The 17,421-nt window shown below is 47.9% G+C and overlaps 1 protein-coding gene and 1 non-coding gene across 23 annotated transcripts in view; one reads left to right on the top strand and one right to left on the bottom strand.

Moving 5' to 3' along the window:
- LOC101902122 (uncharacterized) overlaps window positions 1–17,421 on the bottom strand; it is a 493,329-nt gene that overhangs the window by 454,828 nt on the left and 21,080 nt on the right. Inside the window, exon 3 of one of the 22 annotated variants that reach the window (XR_009493633.1) lies at window positions 440–10,273. The exons of the other annotated variants lie outside the window; for them this stretch is intronic. The gene's annotated coding sequence lies outside the window, so the exon portion shown is untranslated. Of the gene's footprint in view, window positions 1–439; window positions 10,274–17,421 lie in introns of those variants that run through there. 22 annotated transcript variants of the gene reach the window in all.
- On the top strand, window positions 4,290–4,362 carry TRNAE-UUC (transfer RNA glutamic acid (anticodon UUC)). The gene has a single exon. It is a non-coding gene; the product is annotated as a tRNA-Glu (tRNA).

Consider the following 17,421-nt stretch of genomic DNA (forward strand, 5'->3'; position numbering starts at 1 on the left):
ACTTAGGGTATATATCAGGTTTTCACAAAAACTGGTCAGGGTCCTTGGCTAAGAGGAGACTCTGCCTTGGGCCCGCCGGTGTAATCAACTGCACGCCACGATCTGCATTGTCCTTCTGAGTGAACAGAAATTGTTTCCCGGAACGCGTGGCTGCAACCCAGTGACAAGGACCCAGCACAGACGCACATAATTAAGTAACCAATTAAAAAAAAAAAATAGGTAAAGCTGAAACAGTGAGATTTCCTTCTGAGTAACAACCCTGTTCACCCCAACTTTCAAAATGTTTCTAGAACCGCTGAGCATTCTCCCTCCTCCCACAACTAAACAAGCAGCTGTCATGTGAGTCCAGGGAGCCGAGCCCGGAAGCCAGCAAAAGTGGCTTTGCGGGTGATACTGGGTGAGTGAGAAGGGGTGATGTGCAAGCTGCCTTGCTCCTTGGTCGGTGTGCAAAACACAAACTTTTATTGCCTATACAAACCGCACAATTGTAAGTCATAGTTTGACTTCCAAATACACAATATTGAAATCAAACAAATGCAGCTGAGTTATTTACTACTTTCAAGGCTACCCGTGGCTTATAACAGATGCTTGCAAACGGACCAGGAACATGACTTCCACTTAAAATTTGGATTCAAAGGCACCACACAACTTCAAATTAATTTCTAAATAGACTATTGGGATGTAACTTCTTTGTAAACTAATTTGTATTAACTTTCTTTTATTTATTTTGTATTTAATTATTTTGCAGTATTTCTCTTGCAAAGGAGGAGGAGAGAAGGGAGGGAGAAAAGTGAGGAGGAAGAGGAGAAGAGAAAGAAGGGAAAACAACAGCAACAGCACAATTTGCCAAGCATCGTGCTGACCAACCGCCCTTGAGGAGACAGGCAGGTCACTTGAGCCGTGTCTGTCTCCATAACAACATCAGGAACAGCACCTACGTAATAACAGTGACTGACTCACACGCACGCATAGCAGTCTGCAGGGCAGGAAGACACCCTTGTGAGGGTGTCTGTTAAAGGACTTGAGTGTCTTTTGTTGTTCAGTCGCTCAGTGGTGTCAGACTCTTTTCAACCTCATGGACTGCATCACGCCAGGCTTCCCTGTCCTTCACCAACTCCCGCAGCTTACTCAGACTCATGTCTGTTGAATTCGTGATGCCATCCAACCATCTCATCCTCTGTTGTCCCCTTCTCCTCCTGCCTTCAATCTTTCCCAGAATCAGGGCCTTTTCCAATGAGTCAGCTCTTCGCATCAGGTGGCCAAAGTCTCCTGAATGTTGAACATCGTCTTTAGAATAATGATGTTCAGGGCTTCTCTGGGGGCCCAGTGGTTAATAATCCATCTGCAGATGCAGGAGACACGGGTTCAACCCTGGTCCAGGAAGATCCTACAAGCCGCAGAGCAACCAAGCCTGTGTACCACAAGTACTGAAGCCCGAGCGCCTAGAGCCCATGCTCCACAACCAGAGGAGTCATCACAATGAGTAGACCGCACACCGCAGCTAGAGAATCGCCCCAACTTGCCACAACTAGAGAAAGCACGCACACCAAGGAGGACCCACCGCAGCCTGCGTAAGTCAGTAAAGAAAGAAGAACGATGCTTAACGGCAGATGAGAGGGCTGAAGTCTGACCGATCCTTTCACTGATCTTATGGATGGACGGTGGAGTCAAACCTAAAGAGAACCCAGCCCCCGCTGGCTTCCGATGGGAACAAGTTTCTGAGACTTCAGAGCAGAGGAGGAAACCCTAGACTTCTGGGACTCAGCGAAGTCAGCTGTACTCCAGAGGCCTCTGGGGGACCTACGTGCTGGACACCCCCACCTTGGTGATGCGTGACACCCAAATATCATCCAAGCCAGCCCGACTGACACCTGCTGACCTGTGTGCCTGGATGGTCACCAGCTGTGTGCCCATCTTAATCAAGAGCTCAGAGATACCCAGCAAGACAAAGGATGTGTATTGATTACAAACACCTACGGATCTTCTGCGGTTGGGGGGGAAGGCAATACTTGGGCGTTGAGTCCTACCCTGGGCCACAGGAGCAAGGCCTTGCAACAACGACGCCTCCAAAGCTGACGGAGCCCCTTTGTAATCATTGCCAAAAGCCCCCAATCATTACTCACAAGCTTCCTCACTGCCTATTAGGCAGAGATGCACACTCCAGTAAACACCCCCAAACCAGTCACCTAACGCCAGCCTTCCAACAGGAATTTTCTGTCTTGAGACTATAAACATTGGCTGTTAACCCATGAAAACTGTCTGTCGGGAGGTTGGCCTGAAGCACTCACACTGCGCACTTTATCTCTGCTCTTTGTTCTTAGCAAGCTTTTCACTCCCTTCTGAAACGCCCTGTGTCTGGGAACTCTTGTCCAGGTGCTCGGACTGCCTCAATACTGGGCATCTGTACTGAGTATCCGTGTTTAAAAACAACAGGACTATACGATGATCTTTTACTTCTATCTTGTCTGTTCCACTTTTTCTATTTCATATTCAGTGCTCCCATTTCTCTCGGTTTATGTTTTCCAATTTCTCCATCTTTTTTTTGTTGTTTTGTTGTTGTTCTTTCTCAAGGCTTTATCAAGTGTAGTAGAAAAGCTTCTGTACACACACATATGGGGCTTCCCTGGTGGCTCAGTTGGTAAAGAATCCACCTCCAATGCAGCAGACCTGGGTTCAATCCCTGGGTCGGAAAGATTCCTTGGAGAAGCAAATGACAGCCCAGTCCAGTATTCTTGCCTGGACAGAGGAGCCGGGACGGCTACAGTCTGTGGGCTCCCAAGAGTCAGATGCAATTTAGTAACTAAAGCACTACACACACACATATAAATAGTATGTACAATATAATCTATATATTTTAGAAAACTTAAAAATTTCTGCCTATCTAAAAAATTGATGACATTTTGATTCGACTTGTTTGACTTAGTATGAATCAAATGCTACATTTCTAATTTATATTCATTCAAAACTATGATATACTTCTGTGTATTTTGACATCTAATATTACTGCCACAGGGCTTTCCTTGTTGGATCCGTGGTAAAGAATCTGCCTTCAACACAGGAGATGTGGGTTCAATCCTTGGGTTGGGAAGATCCCCTAGTGAAGAAAATGGCAATCCACTCCGGTATTCTTGTCTGGAGAATCCCATGGACAGAGGAGCCTGGCGGGCCACAGTCCACAGGGTCGCAAAGGGTCGGTCATGACCGAAGGGACTGAACTCACATCCACATTACTGCTAAAAGTCTAGAAAGTTTATTACCTTATTGATTAAAAAAAATTTTTTTTGAATTGGACTTGAAACTTGTAATCCAATTCTGAGAATATAAAGAAAGACAGTGTTGTAAAGAGAATGGATGCTGTAATCACGCCTGGGCTACTCATCCCAATCTCCCAGGGGCCTACAAATCCCAAAATGCTTCTGTATGAGTGTGCTACCACAACACAGCACCCCAGACTGGAGGCTTCCACAACACAAACGGACCTGACGGCTCTGGAGGCTGTCAGCCCGAGATCAACGAGATCAACGTGCAGGCAGGTTGGCTACCCATAAGTCCCACCTCCTGGGCGTGGAGATGGCTGTCTCCTCATTGGGTCCTCGTGCAGTCGTCCCTCTGGGTGTGTCTGTGTCTGCATCTCTTCTTATAAGGCCATGGGTCAGAAGGAATTAGGGCCCAAGCTAATGACCTCATCTTACCTTCATTACTTCCTTAAAGCCGCATCTCCAATTACCATCACCTCCTGAGGCCCTAAGTGTCAGGATCTCAACATATGATTTCTGGGGGTGACACCGTTCAGTCTAAAGCAGCTTCTCAGAAAAAGAAAAAACACACACACACACACACACACACACACACACACACACACATATATATGTATTTCAGGGCTTCCCTAGTAGCTCAGACGGTAAAGAATCGGCCTACAATGGAGGACACCTACGTTCGATCCTGGGGTCTGGAAGATCCCCTGGAGGTGGGCATGGCAACTCTCTCAAGTATTCTTGCCCAGGAAAAATCCCATGGACAGAGGAGCTGGGTGGGCTACAGTCCATGGGGTTGCAAAGAGTCAAACATGACTGAACGTGCATGCATGCAAAGGCTCACTTAAGAACACGTGAGTTTGGGTCGTTAGGTCCTTTAAAATATAACTGAGGCATAAATAATATACCATAACATATAGAAAAAAGAATAAATAAAGAATAAAAATAAAGAATCATCAACCACCTGTTTTTTGGCGGAGAGGCTAGATCTTGGGTGATAAAAGGAGGTGAAGAAACGAACTATATCACTCGGACTTCCTGGTGGTCCAGTGGTTAGGACTTGGCCCTTTCACTGCTGAGGGCCCAGGTTCAATCCCTGGTCAGGGAACTAAGATCTTATAAACTTTGTCACGGAAATAAGATCTCAAAAGCCATGCAGCACAGCCGATAGGAACAGAATGAAGGGACAAAAGAGGCAATTAAACGCTTAATCCCACTAGGGGATTATACGTGGAAAATTATGGGAAACTCCTGTACGTTAATGATTCCTCAGGAAAGCAGGGTGGCTTAACCACAAAACCAAGCTGGCTTGCGTAGCAACAAAAGCATGCTACTGAAGCATGGGATGCGCCCCCAAACTATGAAACAATGGCGGCAGGAGCCCCACATCCTGTCCCAGGAGCTCAGTGAGTTCAGTTCCGTTCAGTCGCTCAGTTGTGCCCGACTCTTTGCAACCCCATGGACTGCAGCACGCCAGGCCTCCCTGTCCATCACCAACTCAGTAAGTTAATGACTTTCAAAACAGGCTCTGTTTTGAAAATATAAGAAAAAAAACATAAGAAAAAATCATTTATGGGAAGGTGACTTTTCAAAACAAAAGATCCTCATACTCGGACCTGAAAATATTTCTCCAAAGTGCTTTACGACAGTCGCGGCCTGACCACACGGGGACAAATTTCCCTGCCCTACCTGGGGGAGGAACTCATGATGATGGAAGAGACGATCTTGTTCAAGAGGAAGAAGGAACTTGATGATGATTCAAGAGAAAAAGTCTTCTCCCCCAACCCCTTCCTCTGAGTATAAAACTGCAGCCCACTGCGTTCTCAGGGTGGCATTTCCCGCCCACCCGCTTGGAAGCCTCGGAAGCATCCTATTCCATTAAATCATTCTTACCTACCACTTTGCTCTCGCTGAATTCTCCTCTGCCCTGACATGAAGGACCGGGGTTACCAGAGCTCCTCGGAGCCCCTTGAAATGACACCAGTTGGTTTTGCAGCCAGGGAAAAAAAAAAAAAAAGGACTATATTTGCAAATAACTCCCAGCGGTGAGTGAGAGATTAAAAATAATGAATATCCATACTGAGGTAATTCAGGAGAAAATGCATGAAATATACCCGTCTCTTCCACAAGTCAGCTGCTGGAAGGACTGCTTCCTCCCGTCCTGTTCCTCCTGTTCCGAATGTCCCCCCGTGTCCAGCCCACCGCCTCTGCTGAAACCTCCCCTTACCCCTTGCCACACACCACCACACTGAGTCACCCCCAGGAGCTGCTTCCTGCGTCTCCAGTGCACACACTCCTGTGTGTACTGAGTCGCTCAGCTGTGTCTGACTCTTTGCGACCCCGTGGACTGTAGTCCCGCCAGGCTCCTCTGTCTGTGGGATTCTCTGGGCAAGAATACTGGAGTGGGTTGCCATGCCCTCCTCTGGGGCATCTTTCCCGACCCAGGGATCAAACCCACACCTCTTGCGTTGGCACTGAGCCACCAGGGAAGCCTGACCGTCCCCCACAGAGAATCCCTACAACAAACCTGGTCTCCTCTGTGCCAAGGTGGCTCCTAACGGAGGCCCTCGAGGGAAAAGGGCAGCCAGCCTCCTCTCCAGCACTTCAACTCAGTCGGGCATTCCCAGTTGTACAGCAGAAACTAACACAACATTATAAAGCAGTTATTGCTGTTCAGTTGGTAAGTCATATCCGACCCCACGGACTGCAGCATGCCAGCCTTCTCTGTCTTTCACCAACTCCCTGAGTTTCCTCAAACTCATGTCCATGGAGTCAGTGATGCCATCCAACCACCTCATCTTCTGTTGCCCCCTTCTCCTCCCGCCTTCAATCTTTCCCAGCATCAGGGTCTTTTCCAATGTCAGTTTTTTTGCATCAGGTGGCCAAACGATTGGAACTTCAGCATCATTTCTTTCAATTATACGCCAACCTAAAACAAAATGAACTACAGGCTTCTCTGGTGGCTCAGCGGTAAAGAATCTGCCAGCCAAAGCAGGAGATGTGGGATTGATTCCTGGTCCGGGGAAGATCCCACATGCCTCAAAGCAATTAAGCCTGTGTGCCACAACTTGTCAGCCTGTCTTGGAGCCTGGCAACTGCAACTACAGAAGCCCAGGAGCCCTAGGGCCTGTGCTCCACGACCAGACAACCCCCATGATGAGAAGCGTGCGCACGGCAACTAGAAATGAGCCACCGCTTGCTGCAACTACAGAGAAGCCTCAGCAGCGACACAGACGCAGCACAGCCACCAGTAAAGAAAGAAAATTATAAAAAAGTGAAATAAAATATTTAGGATCAAAAAAATAAAAAATAGAATAAACAGCTCTTTCCTTCCTTGCCTCCTGTACCTGCCTAAAGTTTTTACGCAGAGAGACTCTTCACTGAAATCACGGGGTCTGCAAACTAGCCTAAGGAGACCCAAATCCAGGCCAGGCCCTGCTGTTTTTTTTTATGGCCCAAGAGATAAAGAATATCTTTTAAATCTTTTTTTTTAATCGTTGAAGAAAATCAAAAGCAGACTTGGTGACACATGCAAATTACTGACACTGAAATTTCAGTCCTCAGCAACCTTTTTACGAGCACACGGACACCCTCGTGGGTTCAGGCACTGCCGGCGGAAGCTTCTGCAGCACAGCGCAGAGAGGAGTGGTGGCAAAGACTAAAGTATTCACTGTCGACACATGACGGGAAAAGCCTGCTGATCCCAGCCTCAAAGGTAACCCTCCACTCTCTCTATTCTAGGACTTGAGTCAGACTTGACCGGCTGGCCGCCCAGCTTTCCTTTTGATATGCAAAGCTGGCCGCAAATCCCCCTTCTTGAGAAAGCCTGCCTTTCAGGATCACCAGCTTCACCTCAGGCTCTCAAAAAGACTTTGGGGGTGGAGGTGAACGATGACCTCATTATTTCTTCTTTCCACTCCTGCTTTAGAAATCCTTATCAGGCATTTTAGATAATGGATGATTCCGGCTCCCCGGAGGAGGTTGAGAGGGGTGGAGGCTGAGCCCAAGGACAAGCAAGAGCAACAGGGCTATTTTTCATCAACCATCACCTTCGGTGCAAACACAAGATAAACCATCACCTTCGGTGCAAACACAAATGATACCGTGGAGGGCGGGGAGCAGCATAACACAGTCAACAGAGCAGGGGCTGTGGGGCTTAAGGGGATGGGGATAACTGGGGGGCTGATCAAGACCCCACAGGGCTGAGGAGTATGGCGGGGAGGGGAGACAGGAGGGAAGGGCGTAGCCCACCCCCCCAAAAAAAATAATGGAAGCAAAAGTCTCAGAACCAAGAGGCAGGGGTGAGGAGTGAAGCTCAACGTTGTTCCTCCAGGAACTGGACGCTATCTGCAGACTAGGAGATCCTGCGAAGGACCAAAACTCAGCGACCCCTTAAAAGGCAAGCGGTTAAAAAAAAAAATCATTGCAAATTCACAGAACCTTGATGAACTCACTAGTGGTAAAGGTTGATAGCAAGTACTGTCCTTCCCAGCTGTTACAGTTTATGGCCAGTGTAAATTTTGCAGGTATTTTAAAATTTTTTTTAAAAAAGGCAAGTGGTTACTCTTCCCCCATGTTCTGAAGCAGATGAACCAGTGTTGCAATCACTCCAGATACATTCTGTCCAAGTGCTAAAGGGGATGCGATAAGTCTTGCAACCAAGGTACTCAGATTTAACTACCTGCATTGGAGAAGGAAACGGCAACCCACTCCAGTATTCTTGCCTGGAGAATCCCAGGGACGGGGGAGTCTAGTGCGCTGCCATCTATGGAGTCGCACAGAGTCGGACACGACTGACGTGACTTAGCAGCAGCAGCAGCAGCAGCAGCAGCAGCAGCAGCAGCAGCAGGCAGCATGTGAGAGAAACTCAGGAAACATATGCAACTCAATCACATCCTATACACCCTAATGACACCCCATCTCATGAACACAAGGACAAACACAACTGAGAAGGACCATGAAGACACGGCCCGGGGAAACGGCAACCCGAGCATCGGGACAGCCTCTTCCTGAGCTCGGGGAAAGGGCAACCCGAGCATCAGGACAGCCTCTTCCTGTCTCGTTTTCCCCACAAGCTTCACACTCTGCTCTTTCCAAGCTAGGTGCTCTGTGAACCCCTGTGTCTTTAACAGTTCTGTTTTTTGAGGGCTTTTTTTTTTTTTTTGTCAGCCCCCTCTAATTCCCACTTAGAGCTTTCCTGGTGGCTCAATTGGTAAAGAATCCACGTGCAATGCAGGAGACCCCCGGTTTAAAATCCCCTAGAGAAGGGACAGGCTGCTGCTGCTGCTAAGTCACTTCAGTCGTGTCCGACTCTGTGTGACCCCATAGACGGCAGCCCACCAGGCTCCCCCGTCCCTGGGATTCTCCAGGCAAGAACACTGGAGTGGGTTGCCATTTCCTTCTCCAATGCATGAAAGTGAAAAGTGAAAGTGAAGCCGCTCAGTTGTGTCCAACCCTCAGCAACCCCATGGACTGCAGCCTTCCAGACTCCTCCATCCATGGGATTTTCCAGGCAAGAGTACTGGAGTGGGGTGCCATTGCCTTCTCCGAGGGACAGGCTACTCACTCCAGTATTCTTGGGCTTCCCTTGTGGCTCAGCTGGTAAACAACTGCCTGCAATGTGGGAGACCTGGGTTCGATCCCTGGGTTGGGAAGATCCCCCTGGAGAAGGAAAAGGCTACCCACTCAGACATGGCTTCAGTCCCTGTGTTGGGAAGATCCCCTGGAGGAAGGGCATGGCAACCCCTTCCAGTATTCCTGCCTGGGAAATCCCGTGGGCAGAGGAGCCTGGTGAGCATCAGTCGATGGGGTCTCAGAGAGTCGGACACGACTAAAGCAGCTGAGCAGGCACACACACGTTTGATAAACAGCACTGCAATGAACACTCCAAGATATGCAATTCCCAGGGACTTCCCTGGTGGTTCAGTGGGTAAGAAATCTGCCTGCCAATGCCAAGGACACAGGTTCCATCCCTGGTCCAGGAAGATCCCACATGCCTCGGAGCAACTAAGCCCCACGCACCAAAACTACCGAGCCTGTGCTCAGAAGCCACAAGAGAAGCCACTGCAGTGAGAAGCCCACAGAGTGAAACACGGTGTAAAAAGATACGCAATTCCCAATCGGCAATCTCAAAGGAATGACAATGAGTCCATAAGTGGTCATGATTGTGACCAAATACAACAGGAAATCACAGGGAGTGTAGTTTATCTTAATTTATAGAGCAGATGTTGGTGCTGGAGAAGACTCTTGAGAGTCCCTTGGACAGCAAGGAGATCCAACCAGTCCATCAAAGGAAATCAGTCCTGAATATTCATTGGAAAGACTGACGCTGAAGCTGCAACTCCAATCCTTTGGCCACCTGATTCGAGGAACTGACTCACTGGAAAAGACCCTGATGGTGGGAAAGACTGAAGGTGGGAGGAGAAGGGGATGACAGAGGATGAGATGGTTGGATGGCATCACCGACTCAATGGACACGAGTTTTCGTAAACTCCAGGAGCTGGTGATGGACAGGGAGGCCTGGGGTGCTGCAGTCCATGGGGTCGCAAACAGTAGGACACGGCTGAGCGACTGGACTGAACTGAACTGATAGAGCAGATGTGTTTTGAATTACTGAGTGAAAATAAAGTTATACAGTTTCTTCCCAGGATTCCTTTATAGAAAGAACTACCTGTAGATCCTTGCAGAAGGATCTGAGCACCATGACACAAAGACAGGAGCTAAGAAAATATCAGGTGATTTTTTTTTTCCACTGCACACCTTCCAACCTGAGAGGCTCATCTTCCAGTGTCGTCTCTTTTTCCCTCTTCACCCTTTCATGCGTCTTCAGGCAATACCGGAGTGGTTTGCCATTCCATCCTCCAGTGGATCAGTTTGTCAGAACTCTCCACTATGACTTGTCCATCTTGGGTGGTCCCGCACGGCCTGGCTCAGAGCTTTGTTGAGTTACACAAGCTTTGCCATGACCAGGCAGTGATCCATGAAGAGGCCCAGAAGAGATAATGCTGATTTATTATGCACTGCAATAGCAAATTAAAAATAAAAATTTTTTTTAACCAGTTAATCGTAAAGGAAATCAGTCCTGAATATTCATTGGAAGGACTGATGCTGAAGCTGAAGCTCCAATCCTTTGGCCACCTGATGCAAAGAGCTGGCTCATTGGAAAAGACCCTGATGCTGGGAAAGATTGAAGTCAGGAAGAGAAGGGGATGTCAGAGGATGAGATGGTTGGATAGCATCACTGACTCAATGGACATGAGTTTGAGCAAACTCTGGGAGTTGGTGATGGACAGGGAGGCCTGGTGTGCTGCCGTTCACGGGGTCGAAAAGAATCGGACACGACTGAACTGAACCGATCCTTTTTTTTCCCTTCAATTTTGGCTGAGCTGGGCCTTCCTGGCAGCATGCGGGCTTTCTCGAGTTGCAGTACATGGGCCTGTCGCCCTGCACCCTGCGGGATCTTAGTTAACCGACCAGGTATTGAACCCTCGTCCCCTGCATTGGAAGGCGGATTCAACCACCAGACCACCTGGGAAGTCCCCTGGAAAGGATCATATTTTCATGTCTACTATCCACCTAACCTGTTAATCTTACACACATTTTCTGTCATTAGCTCACATTTATGACCTAACACTCAAGAATAGTGAAAAATAAAACACAAATTCTGCACGACTAAAGGTCATTCCTGAGTGAAACATGCTTTAATCTTCTAAAACTTTGATCGAAAGTTGGTTGATCAAGAGATGCGCCCCAGTTGTAAATTGCAGGATCCATGCTTTCTGGCTGATTCACTAACTTGGAGATCAGCCAGGCAGCAAATCTGATCATGTGGATCAGTAATTAACCAAGGTTCCGGTTAGGCTTCCCTGGTATCTCAGCAAGCAAAGAAACTGCCTGCAATGCAGGAGTCACGGGAGATGCAGGTTCGATCCCTGCATCGGGAAGATCCCCTGGAGGAGGGCATGGCAACCCACTCCGGTATTCTTGCCTGGGGAATCCCAGGGACAGAGGAGCCTGGCGGGCTACAGTCCATGGGGTTGCACTGAGTCAGACACGACTGAAGTGACTGAGCACACACATGAACTATCTTCAAGGAATAAAGACTGCTTTCGTGTATTTTTTTTTTTTGATGTGGACTACTTTTAAAGCCTTTATTGAATTTGTAACAATACTGCTTCTGTTTTATGGTTTAGTTTTCTGGCCATGAAGCATCTGGGATCTGAACTCCCCGACCAGGGATTGAACCCGAACCCCCTGTGTTGGCAGGCAAAGTCTCAACTTTACCTAGCTCCTCAGAAAGTTCCACTATATTCTCAACGTGAGATCCATCAAAGCTCCAGCTGTATTATACTTTCTAGATATTCTGCACTCTACAGACACTCATTCAGTCGTACTTACTTTGCATGCCCTTCTGAAACAGAATCCTTCCCTAAATATCATTTTGTGGGTTTCAAAAGAGGTGGCAAATACTCAATGATTCTTTAGGAAACAGCTCAGAAAGTTGGGATTAAAAAAAAATTCAACTGAATACTAATTTGACTGCAGTGCCTTTTTATCATTCAAGGACAAATGTAATCATTTTTTAAAAGAGTTGTAATCTCCGTCATCTATAAAACCTATGAAAGCCTTAAACATTATTGTCTTGCCATCAAGTGGGAAAAAAAAACTACACGCAGTTTTACTACTCAAGTAATGAGAATTACTATTGTAGTCATAGAATCGCTATTAATATTCATATTAATGCCTCATGAATAAAGTTCTAAAAGAGAAATGTGTATGTATTGCGACTTATAGCAAGGGCTATATACATTTATGACATCTCTAAATTCATACTGGCTACTTTCTTTCACACACACACACACACACACACACACACAGAGCAGCTCTCTGTGAGGGTCCCCAAGTAACACCATGGAAGCCTCACTTTTCCCGCTACCTCTTCATGGATGGTTTGGCTGCAAGTCACGTGTCACAGTGAACTTGCTGAGGATCAACAGTTCAAAGGTCAACCCAGCACCCACACCCAAGACTTCCATTTCCAAGTCACAGGCCCTTTCACATTACATATATATATATATATATATATATATATATATATATATATTTTTTTTTTACTTAATTTGTAAAGAATTTTTCTTGTGCAAAATATACGTGGAGCCAAATCCCCTCTGTCGTTGAAAGTACTGTTGTGTAACTTTCAGGCTCATAAAGTCTACCTGAAAAAAGCTATTCATTTATGTTCTTTATTTTTGGCTGTGCCGGGTCTTTGTTGCTGGGTGGGCTTCTCTCTAGTTGCAGAGAGCCAGGGGCGGAGAGCCAGTGCGTTGACTTCTCTCTGCAGTGGCCTCTCTTGTTGAAGAGTACAGGTTCAATAGGTGTGGCACACAGGCTTAGATGCCCCGTGGCAGGCAGGATCGTCCTGGGTCAGGGATGCTACCCACGTCACCTGTAGTAGCAGATGGATCCTCTACCACTGAGCCACCAGGGAAGCCCGTTAAATATCTATCTGAACTATTAAAAATGATGGCTACTTCACTTACAATGTGAAAAGTACAGAGATTTAATGTAATGATTCTGCATTTGATTTTATCTCCACTCTCTTTTATAACTGGTTCCCAGTTTCTCTGGTCTTCCCTGGTGGCTCAGATGGTAAAGAATCTGCATGTGATGCAGGAGACCCGTGTTTGATCCCTGGGTTGGGAAGATTCCCTGGAGGGGGCATGGCAACCTACTGCAGTCTTCTTGCCTGGAGATCTGCATGGCAAGAGTTGGACACGACTGAGAGACCAACACTTTCACGTTTCTTTCACCAATTTCTCCTTCCTTGCTTTGTTGTTGGTTCAGTCACCAGGTTGTGTCCGACTCTGTGAGCCCACAGACCGTAGCATGCTAGGCTTCCCTGTCCTTCACAATCCCGCAGACTTTGCTCAAACTCAGGTCCATGGAATCGGTGATGCCATCCAACCATCTCATCCTCTGTTGCCCTCTTCTCCTTCTGCCTCCAATCCTTCTCAGAATCAAAGCCTTTTCCAGTGAGTTGGCTGTTCACATCCAGTGGCCAAAGTATCGGAGCTTCAGCTTTAGCATCAGTCCTTCCAATGAATATTCAGAGTTGACTGCCTTTAAGACTGACCAGTTTGATCACCTTGCAGTCCAAGCGACTCTCAAGAGTCTTCTCCAGCACCACAGTTTGATTCTTAGAAGTTCTTCATCGATTCTTCAGTGCTCTGCCTTCTTTATGGTCCAGCTCTCATATCTGTACATGCCTACTGGAAAGACCACAGCCATGACTATAGAGACACCTCTACTATAAAGTGGGTCTTTAAAATCTAGGCTGATATCGCCATGCTGGAGTAACAGGATTCACACGTGGGACAAGAGAGAAAGCTGAGGTGGGGGTGGGGGTGGTTATCAGGATCCCAGCGTGTGTCATCTGGGCATCAAGCACCCGGCTGACGGAGCCTGCCTTTTCCTACTTTTAAGATCCACCGCGCATCGTGTGTTCTCCCAGCAGGATGGGTGGACAGACTGTGGTCTGAGTGAGAAACCAGACCCTTTCAAAGGTGCTGTCTGAACAGAAGGGCCAGGGCCTGAAGGCAAAGGAACGAAAACGGAGGAGCTTGGTTCAAATTCCATTCTAGCATCGTGCTTGCCGACAGAGACGATGACTTGTCATCATATCATGGAGTCTATAAGCAGGGACTCGTAAGTCCTGGTGCCCCAGTGCCGGAAGTGACCGCAGCCCAGTTCCATCCGCCTGGCCCTTATTCCCACCGTCTGAAGCCCCTCAAGCTGTGAAGCCTCATGCTGTGTTTAAGCACACTGATCTCGGCCTCCTGACGTCTTCTTGTTGGCTCTTGTGACAGCCTTCGGCCAGGCCCTCTCTCTTGCACCGGAGTGTATTTGCAATGCCAGCTTCCGTGGGTGAGCTGGAACAACACACCTCGGACTTTTGGACACAACAGTAAAACATCACACTAAAACATCTTTTTTTTTTCCCCAAGTACAATTGTGCATTGACTTTATTCCCTTCTATTTTTGGCTGTACAGGGTCTTTGTGGCTGTGCATGGGCTTTCTCTAGTTGAAGAGAGCTACTAAAGGGGGTCACTCTGGTTCCAAAGCACAGGCTTCTGATGGCAGGAGCTGCTCTTGTGGTGGAGCATGGATTTTCGGAACACGGGCTTCACAGGTTCTGGCACACGGGTTTTTTTTTTTGCTCCACAGCGTGTGAGCTCTTCACAGACTGGGGATCAAATCTGGGTCCCCTGCACTGGCAGGCAGATTCTGAACCACTGGACTGCCAGGAAAGTCCTGCACTTAAGAATCTTGAACCCCCCAAAAAAGATGGCAAAGAATCCACAAAAAAAAAAGTTGTGAAAATACAGACTTCATTCATTCATCAGATCATTCCTTTGACACGTGCCCTGATCTCCTCCGGTCATAAAGATGATGAGGAATTGAAGCCACGGTACCTGCATGGACAACTGGAATTCAGGCTCTGGGTGACCTCCATGGGGCCGTTTTGAAAGTGAAGCTCGATCCTCAGCCCAGCCCAGTCTATTCCCAACTCTCTGCCTTGGAGCTGAAGGCGAGACACCAATACCCACGCCTGCCACGCAGCTCAACCGGCATGATCGGGGTTACTCAGGGTGGCTACAGGGACACGGAACCTCACTTCTCTCCCTCTGGGTCCTTCCTCAGCCACCAGCCCTCATCAAATGCCAGGGGATGTCCGTTTCATACCGAGAGCACGCCCGTCTTTCCTTTCTCTTTGCTTCCATCCAGATCATCCCATCCGCATTTTGAAAAGCGTTCTCTTTAATGAATACAAACATTTTTTGTTTGTTAGTTTGTTTCGATCACAGTGAAGTTTAGAAACTGCTGAGCCAGGTGGCTTTATTTTCCAACTAAACGTTTCTAAACGTCCGTCGATTTTATTTTCAAAGCAAATGTGAGGAAACATGTAAACAAAAAAACTGCCTCAGAAGGACATGGGTTGTACGATAGAAAGAAAACCTTCCTAAGGAGAGAAGTAAAAATAAATGACGCTATACACGGTGCTTTTTTATGAGTTTTCGGAAACAGGAAAAAAAGCAGAAACCAGCGTTGAGGTGTCAACCAACTCACCGGTGTCAGACATCCCACAGAACGCCCAAGTGCCTGTCCACGTGTCACGTGAGAAGCAGATTTAGAAACGTTTGTCTCACGATGACCACGGTGCATGCGGGGAATCGGAGAACCGTGAGACGCACGTGAAAACGTATAGAGCACGCTGGTTGCAGAGAAATTAAACAAGGTGGGAGGTGGGGAGGAGAAGCAATTTACAGGAAAAACAAAGTTGGAGACACAAGGTGGACCTGTGTTCTCATCCAACAAGAGAACCGTAAGTAAATTACAAAGCAGCGGGCGACATGGAAATAAGGCCCCACGGAAAACAGCGTTTCCTTGGAAAGAATTCATGGTCTTGGAGAAGGAAATGAAGCCGAGGTATTCGGCTTTGAGACAGAAGAGTATTTCATACGGAAATGTCAGCTCCAAAGCAAGCAGATATGAAAAAGAAAGGAAGGTGAGTTACGCTGCCCACCTGTCAGCAGTGTTTTTCTCTCTGAAGGATTTTTTTTTGTTATTTATATTAAGTACTCAGCGTCTCAACAGTAACAGGATAAGGAGGCAGAATAAATGACCTGACGCCAGGTGGTGCCAGGGGTAAAGAATCCACCTGCCAGTACAGAGATGAGGGTTTGACCCTGGATCACAAAGATCCCCCGGAGAAGGACGCGGCAACAACCCACTCCAGTTTCCTTGCTGGGAAAATCCCTTGGACAGAAGAGCCTGGTGGGCTACAGTCCACGGGCTCGCCGAGTCGGACGCAACTGAGCACACAGCAGTTCACAACAGAGCCAGGGGCGAAGCGGGCCACATGTTGGTAGGAACCCCACATAAAGATCTGCGGGGAGATGTCCACCCGTGAAGATTACGTTTGGCTTCTATTTCTTCAACCAGGCCCCCAGACTACTCTCCCGGTTTCTACTAAACAGAGAACTGTATCTTAGGCGCGTGTTCAAGTCTCCTGCACAGGCTTCAGGTCTGGTGAGCGTTGCGTGGCGTGCTGGAACAGTCCTCCCTGCAAAGGGAGGCCCGCTCTGTCCACCTGAAGGGCCGAGACGAGACCCAGTGCCCTCCTGAGCAGAAAGCAGCCGGGGCACTCTCTGAGACGGGGAGGTGCTCTACAAACAGGAGCGGCCTCTCCTTTTACCTCTGAGTTTGCTTCTCTCAAGAAAAAGGCGCGTGCGTGCTAAGTCGCTTCAGTCATGTCCGACTCTTTGTGACCCCGTGGACTGTAGCCGGCCAGGCTTCTCTGTCCATGGGATTCTCCAGGCAAGAATACTGGAGTGGGTTGCCGTGCCCTCCTCCAGGGGATCTTCCCAACCCAGGGATAGAACCTGCATTTCTTAAGTCTCCTGCATTGGCAGGCGGGTTCTTTACCGCTAGCGCCCAGAGAAAAAGGTATTCAACTACAGTTCCTAAAGCTCCCTATTGTAGGGAGCATGTTAATGAACGATAGGGCAAAAACCTCACGACCAGGTGAGCACAGGTCATGAGAAGGCACCGCGTGAAAAAGACGAGCAGTAGAAGGAAGAGGAAAACGACGGGGGAGGGCTGGGTATGGACAGAAGACGAAGAGAAGTAAGAATATTAAGAATCAGCACGGGAGCTCCCTGGAGGTCCAGTAGCTGAGACTCTGCACTCCCACAGCAGGCAGCCCAGGTTCAGTCCCTGCTCAGGGAACCAGAACTCGCATGCCACAACTGTTCCCCTGGGTAAATCAGAACCGGACAACAGAACCACCTACTCCCAAAGTAAGTCTTTTTTTGTTGTTGTCTTGGGAATTCCCTGGTGGTTCAGATGGTAAAGAGTCCACCTGCAATGTGGGAGACCCGAGTTCAATCCCTGGTTTGGGAAGATGCCCTGGAGAAGGGAATGGCAACCCAGTCCAGTGTTCTTGCCTGGACAATCCCATGGACAGAGGAGCCTGGCATGCAACAGTCAGAACCACCTACTCCAAAAATACATCTTTTTTGCTTTTTTTTTAAGATTAAAAAATATAAAGAAGAACCAAAATATAGAAATAATGCAACTGATGTGAAGAACTGATTCATTGGAAAA

The sequence above is a fragment of the Bos taurus genome, chromosome X, assembly GCF_002263795.3.
Source record: "Bos taurus isolate L1 Dominette 01449 registration number 42190680 breed Hereford chromosome X, ARS-UCD2.0, whole genome shotgun sequence".
NCBI classification, from domain to species: domain Eukaryota; kingdom Metazoa; phylum Chordata; class Mammalia; order Artiodactyla; family Bovidae; genus Bos; species Bos taurus.